Genomic DNA, 5,000 nt, shown 5'->3' on the forward strand with positions numbered 1-5,000 from the left:
GCTCTCGTCTGATCTCGGAAGCCAAGCAGGGTCGGGCCTGGTTAGTACTTGGATGGGAGACCGCCTGGGAATACCAGGTGCTGTAAGCATTTAATTAATTAAATATTTATTTATGTCATATTTTCCCATGAATGCGTCCTTTCTGTAAGCGTTCTCCCATGGCATGGCGTTGCCACATTAGTTTTGAAGTGTCTCTCGAATCGAGTCTGCACTCGCTTACGGCCACACCACCCTGAGCACGCCCGCTCTCGTCTGATCTCGGAAGCCAAGCAGGGTCGGGCCTAGTTAGTACTTGGATGGGAGACCGCCTGGGAATACCAGGTGCTGTAAGCATTTAATTAATTAATTATTTTTTTATGTCATTTTTTCCCATGAATGCGATCTTTCTGTAAGCGTTCACTGATGTCATGGCGTTGCCACATAAGTCTTAAAATGTCTATCGAAGCGAGTCAGCACTCGCTTACGGCCACACCACCCTGAGCACGCCCGCTCTCGTCTGATCTCGGAAGCCAAGCAGGGTCGGGCCTGGTTAGTACTTGGATGGGAGACCGCCTGGGAATACCAGGTGCTGTAAGCATTTAATTAATTAAATATTTATTTATGTCATATTTTCCCATGAATGCGTCCTTTCTGTAAGCGTTCTCCCATGGCATGGCGTTGCCACATTAGTTTTGAAGTGTCTCTCGAATCGAGTCTGCACTCGCTTACGGCCACACCACCCTGAGCACGCCCGCTCTCGTCTGATCTCGGAAGCCAAGCAGGGTCGTGCCTGGTTAGTACTTGGATGGGAGACCGCCTGGAAATACCAGGTGCTGTAAGCATTTAATTAATTAATTATTTTTTTATGTCATTTTTTCCCATGAATGCGATCTGTCTGTAAGCGTTCACTGATGTCATGGCGTTGCCACATAAGTCTTGAAGTGTCTATCGAAGCGAGTCAGCACTTGCTTACGGCCACACCACCCTGAGCACGCCCGCTCTCGTCTGATCTCGGAAGCCAAGCAGGGTCGGGCCTGGTTAGTACTTGGATGGGAGACCGCCTGGGAATACCAGGTGCTGTAAGCATTTAATTAATTAATTTTTTTTTTTTTATGTCATTTTTTCCCATGAATGCGTCCTTTCTGTAACCATTTACCGATGTCATTGCGTTGCCACATTAGCCTTGAAGTGTCTCTCGAATCGAGTCAGCACTCGTTTACGGCCACACCACCCTGAGCACGCCCGCTCTCGTCTGATCTCGGAAGCCAAGCAGGTTCGGTCCTGGTTAGTACTTGGATGGGAGACCGCCTGGGAACACCTGGTGCTGTAAGCATTTAATTAATTAATTATTTATGTCATTTTTCCCATGAATGCGTCCTTTCTGTAAGCATTCTCCCATGGCATGGCGTTGCCACATTAGTTTTGAAGTGTCTCTCGAAGCAAGTCCGCACTCGCTTACGGCCACACCACCCTGAGCACGCCCGCTCTCGTCTGATTTCGGAAGCCAAGCAGGGTCGGGCCTGGTTAGTACTTGGATGGGAGACCGCCTGGGAATACCAGGTTCTGTAAGCATTTAATTAATTAATTATTTATGTCATTTTTTCCCATGAATGCGATCTTTCTGTAAGCGTTCACTGATGTCATGGCGTTGCCACATAAGTCTTGAAATGTCTATCGAAGCGATTCAGAACTCGCTTACGGCCACACCACCCTGAGCACGCCCGCTCTCGTCTGATCTCGGAAGCCAAGCAGGGTCGGGCCTGGTTAGTACTTGGATGGGAGACCGCCTGGGAATACCAGGTGCTGTAAGCATTTAATTAATTAATAATTTTTTATGTCATTTTTTCCCATGAATGCGTCCTTTCTGTAAGCGTTCTCCCATGGCATGGCGTTGCCACATTAGTTTTGAAGTGTCTCTCGAATCAAGTCCGCACTCGCTTACGGCCACACCACCCTGAGCACGCCCGCTCTCGTCTGATCTCGGAAGCCAAGCAGGGTCGGGCCTGGTTAGTACTTGGATGGGAGACCGCCTGGGAATACCAGGTGCTGTAAGCATTTAATTAATTAAATATTTATTTATGTCATATTTTCCCATGAATGCGTCCTTTCTGTAAGCGTTCTCCCATGGCATGGCGTTGCCACATTAGTTTTGAAGTGTCTCTCGAATCGAGTCTGCACTCGCTTACGGCCACACCACCCTGAGCACGCCCGCTCTCGTCTGATCTCGGAAGCCAAGCAGGGTCGGGCCTGGTTAGTACTTGGATGGGAGACCGCCTGGGAATACCAGGTGTTGTAAGCATTTAATTAATTAATATTTTTTTTTATGTCATTTTTTCCCATGAATGCGTCCTTTCTGTAACCATTTACCGATGTCATTGCGTTGCCACATTAGCCTTGAAGTGTCTCTCGAATCGAGTCAGCACTCGCTTACGGCCACACCACCCTGAGCACGCCCGCTCTCGTCTGATCTCGGAAGCCAAGCAGGGTCGGGCCTGGTTAGTACTTGGATGGGAGACCGCCTGGGAATACCAGGTGCTGTAAGCATTTAATTAATTAATTATTTTTTTATGTCATTTTTTCCCATGAATGCGATCTTTCTGTAAGCGTTCACTGATGTCATGGCGTTGCCACATAAGTCTTGAAGTGTCTATCGAAGCGAGTCAGCACTCGCTTACGGCCACACCACCCTGAGCACGCCCGCTCTCGTCTGATCTCGGAAGCCAAGCAGGGTCGGGCCTGGTTAGTACTTGGATGGGAGACCGCCTGGGAATACCAGGTGCTGTAAGCAATTAATTAATTAATTATTTTTTTATGTCATTTTTTCCCATGAATGCGTCCTTTCTGTAACCATTTACCGATGTCATTGCGTTGCCACATTAGCCTTGAAGTGTCTCTCGAATCGAGTCAGCACTCGTTTACGGCCACACCACCCTGAGCACGCCCGCTCTCGTCTGATCTCGGAAGCCAAGCAGCGTCGGGCCTGGTTAGTACTTGGATGGGAGAGTGCCTGGGAATACCTGGTGCTGTAAGCATTTAGATAATTAATTATTTATGTCATTTTTCCCATGAATGCGTCCTTTCTGTAAGCATTCTCCCATGGCATGGCGTTGCCACATTAGTTTTGAAGTGTCTCTCGAATCGAGTCAGCACTCGCTTACGGCCACACCACCCTGAGCAAGCCCGCTCTCGTCTGATCTCGGAAGCCAAGCAGGGTCGGGCCTGGTTAGTACTTGGATGGGAGACCGCCTGGGAATACCAGGTTCTGTAAGCATTTAATTAATTAATTATTTATGTCATTTTTTCCCATGAATGCGATCTTTCTGTAAGCGTTCACTGATGTCATGGCGTTGCCACATAAGTCTTGAAGTGTCTATCGAAGCGAGTCAGCACTCGCTTACGGCCACACCACCCTGAGCACGCCCGCTCTCGTCTGATCTCGGAAGCCAAGCAGGGTCGGGCCTGGTTAGTACTTGGATGGGAGACCGCCTGGGAATACCAGGTGCTGTAAGCATTTAATTAATTAATAATTTTTTTATGTCATTTTTTCCCATGAATGCGTCCTTTCTGTAAGCGTTCTCCCATGGCATGGCGTTGCCACATTAGTTTTGAAGTGTCTCTCGAATCAAGTCCGCACTCGCTTACGGCCACACCACCCTGAGCACGCCCGCTCTTGTCTGATCTCGGAAGCCAAGCAGGGTCGGGCCTGGTTAGTACTTGGATGGGAGACCGCCTGGGAATACCAGGTGCTGTAAGCATTTAATTAATTAAATATTTATTTATGTCATATTTTCCCATGAATGCGTCCTTTCTGTAAGCGTTCTCCCATGGCATGGCGTTGCCACATTAGTTTTGAAGTGTCTCTCGAATCGAGTCTGCACTCGCTTACGGCCACACCACCCTGAGCACGCCCGCTCTCGTCTGATCTCGGAAGCCAAGCAGGGTCGGGCCTGGTTAGTACTTGGATGGGAGACCGCCTGGGAATACCAGGTGCTGTAAGCATTTAATTAATTAATTATTTTTTTATGTCATTTTTTCCCATGAATGCGATCTTTCTGTAAGCGTTCACTGATGTCATGGCGTTGCCACATAAGTCTTGAAGTGTCTATCGAAGCGAGTCAGCACTCGCTTACGGCCACACCACCCTGAGCACGCCAGCTCTCGTCTGATCTCGGAAGCCAAGCAGGGTCGGGCCTGGTTAGTACTTGGATGGGAGACCGCCTGGGAATACCAGGTGCTGTAAGCATTTAATTAATTAATTATTTTTTTTATGTCATTTTTTCCCATGAATGCGTCCTTTCTGTAACCATTTACCGATGTCATTGCGTTGCCACATTAGCCTTGAAGTGTCTCTCGAATCGAGTCAGCACTCGTTTACGGCCACACCACCCTGAGCACGCCCGCTCTCGTCTGATCTCGGAAGCCAAGCAGGGTCGGGCCTGGTTAGTACTTGGATGGGAGACCGCCTGGGAATACCTGGTGCTGTAAGAATTTAATTAATTAATTATTTATGTCATTTTTCCCATGAATGCGTCCTTTCTGTAAGCGTTCTCCCATGGCATGGCGTTGCCACATTGGTTTTGAAGTGTCTCTCGAATCGAGTCAGCACTCGCTTACGGCCACACCACCCTGAGCAAGCCCGCTCTCGTCTGATCTCGGAAGCCAAGCAGGGTCGGGCCTGGTTAGTACTTGGATGGGAGACCGCCTGGGAATACCAGGTTCTGTAAGCATTTAATTAATTAATTATTTATGTCATTTTTTCCCATGAATGCGATCTTTCTGTAAGCGTTCACTGATGTCATGGCGTTGCCACATAAGTCTTGAAGTGTCTATCGAAGCGAGTCAGCACTCGCTTACGGCCACACCACCCTGAGCACGCCCGCTCTCGTCTGATCTCGGAAGCCAAGCAGGGTCGGGCCTGGTTAGTACTTGGATGGGAGACCGCCTGGGAATACCAGGTGCTGTAAGCATTTAATTAATTAATAATTTTTTTATGTCATTTTTTCCCATGAATGCGTCCTTTC

The 5,000-nt window shown here is 48.4% G+C and overlaps 15 non-coding genes and 6 pseudogenes across 15 annotated transcripts in view; all 21 read left to right on the forward strand.

Annotated features, from left to right (window-relative positions):
- The window catches only part of LOC135742665 (5S ribosomal RNA), a 119-nt gene extending 30 nt beyond the window's left edge, over positions 1 to 89 (forward strand). The window contains exon 1 of the ribosomal RNA XR_010530077.1: positions 1 to 89. This exon is cut by the window's left edge and continues 30 nt beyond it. This is a non-coding gene — a ribosomal RNA (5S ribosomal RNA).
- Positions 90 to 214: 125 nt separating this feature from the next.
- On the forward strand, positions 215 to 333 carry LOC135741941 (5S ribosomal RNA). The gene has a single exon (XR_010529778.1). It is a non-coding gene; the product is annotated as a 5S ribosomal RNA (ribosomal RNA).
- Positions 334 to 458: 125 nt separating this feature from the next.
- On the forward strand, positions 459 to 577 carry LOC135742663 (5S ribosomal RNA). The gene has a single exon (XR_010530075.1). It is a non-coding gene; the product is annotated as a 5S ribosomal RNA (ribosomal RNA).
- A 125-nt stretch (positions 578 to 702) lies between these two features.
- LOC135742425 (5S ribosomal RNA) lies at positions 703 to 821 on the forward strand (annotated as a pseudogene).
- Positions 822 to 946: 125 nt separating this feature from the next.
- LOC135742662 (5S ribosomal RNA) lies at positions 947 to 1,065 on the forward strand. Its single transcript, XR_010530074.1, has one exon. It is a non-coding gene; the product is annotated as a 5S ribosomal RNA (ribosomal RNA).
- A 128-nt stretch (positions 1,066 to 1,193) lies between these two features.
- Positions 1,194 to 1,312, forward strand: LOC135742469 (5S ribosomal RNA; annotated as a pseudogene).
- A 120-nt stretch (positions 1,313 to 1,432) lies between these two features.
- Positions 1,433 to 1,551, forward strand: LOC135742274 (5S ribosomal RNA; annotated as a pseudogene).
- Positions 1,552 to 1,672: 121 nt separating this feature from the next.
- LOC135742661 (5S ribosomal RNA) lies at positions 1,673 to 1,791 on the forward strand. Its single transcript, XR_010530073.1, has one exon. It is a non-coding gene; the product is annotated as a 5S ribosomal RNA (ribosomal RNA).
- Positions 1,792 to 1,915: 124 nt separating this feature from the next.
- On the forward strand, positions 1,916 to 2,034 carry LOC135742660 (5S ribosomal RNA). Its single transcript, XR_010530072.1, has one exon. It is a non-coding gene; the product is annotated as a 5S ribosomal RNA (ribosomal RNA).
- A 125-nt stretch (positions 2,035 to 2,159) lies between these two features.
- On the forward strand, positions 2,160 to 2,278 carry LOC135741787 (5S ribosomal RNA). Its single transcript, XR_010529631.1, has one exon. It is a non-coding gene; the product is annotated as a 5S ribosomal RNA (ribosomal RNA).
- Positions 2,279 to 2,404: 126 nt separating this feature from the next.
- On the forward strand, positions 2,405 to 2,523 carry LOC135742659 (5S ribosomal RNA). The gene has a single exon (XR_010530071.1). It is a non-coding gene; the product is annotated as a 5S ribosomal RNA (ribosomal RNA).
- A 125-nt stretch (positions 2,524 to 2,648) lies between these two features.
- On the forward strand, positions 2,649 to 2,767 carry LOC135742658 (5S ribosomal RNA). The gene has a single exon (XR_010530070.1). It is a non-coding gene; the product is annotated as a 5S ribosomal RNA (ribosomal RNA).
- A 125-nt stretch (positions 2,768 to 2,892) lies between these two features.
- LOC135742573 (5S ribosomal RNA) lies at positions 2,893 to 3,011 on the forward strand (annotated as a pseudogene).
- A 120-nt stretch (positions 3,012 to 3,131) lies between these two features.
- On the forward strand, positions 3,132 to 3,250 carry LOC135742337 (5S ribosomal RNA; annotated as a pseudogene).
- Positions 3,251 to 3,371: 121 nt separating this feature from the next.
- LOC135742657 (5S ribosomal RNA) lies at positions 3,372 to 3,490 on the forward strand. The gene has a single exon (XR_010530069.1). It is a non-coding gene; the product is annotated as a 5S ribosomal RNA (ribosomal RNA).
- A 125-nt stretch (positions 3,491 to 3,615) lies between these two features.
- LOC135741947 (5S ribosomal RNA) lies at positions 3,616 to 3,734 on the forward strand. The gene has a single exon (XR_010529783.1). It is a non-coding gene; the product is annotated as a 5S ribosomal RNA (ribosomal RNA).
- Positions 3,735 to 3,859: 125 nt separating this feature from the next.
- LOC135742656 (5S ribosomal RNA) lies at positions 3,860 to 3,978 on the forward strand. The gene has a single exon (XR_010530068.1). It is a non-coding gene; the product is annotated as a 5S ribosomal RNA (ribosomal RNA).
- Positions 3,979 to 4,103: 125 nt separating this feature from the next.
- Positions 4,104 to 4,222, forward strand: LOC135741976 (5S ribosomal RNA). Its single transcript, XR_010529811.1, has one exon. It is a non-coding gene; the product is annotated as a 5S ribosomal RNA (ribosomal RNA).
- A 126-nt stretch (positions 4,223 to 4,348) lies between these two features.
- Positions 4,349 to 4,467, forward strand: LOC135742094 (5S ribosomal RNA). Its single transcript, XR_010529924.1, has one exon. It is a non-coding gene; the product is annotated as a 5S ribosomal RNA (ribosomal RNA).
- Positions 4,468 to 4,587: 120 nt separating this feature from the next.
- LOC135742335 (5S ribosomal RNA) lies at positions 4,588 to 4,706 on the forward strand (annotated as a pseudogene).
- Positions 4,707 to 4,827: 121 nt separating this feature from the next.
- On the forward strand, positions 4,828 to 4,946 carry LOC135742655 (5S ribosomal RNA). Its single transcript, XR_010530067.1, has one exon. It is a non-coding gene; the product is annotated as a 5S ribosomal RNA (ribosomal RNA).
- The last annotated feature ends 54 nt before the right edge of the window (positions 4,947 to 5,000 follow it).

The sequence above is a fragment of the Paramisgurnus dabryanus genome, chromosome 13 (genome assembly GCF_030506205.2).
Source record: "Paramisgurnus dabryanus chromosome 13, PD_genome_1.1, whole genome shotgun sequence".
Lineage (NCBI taxonomy): Eukaryota > Metazoa > Chordata > Actinopteri > Cypriniformes > Cobitidae > Paramisgurnus > Paramisgurnus dabryanus.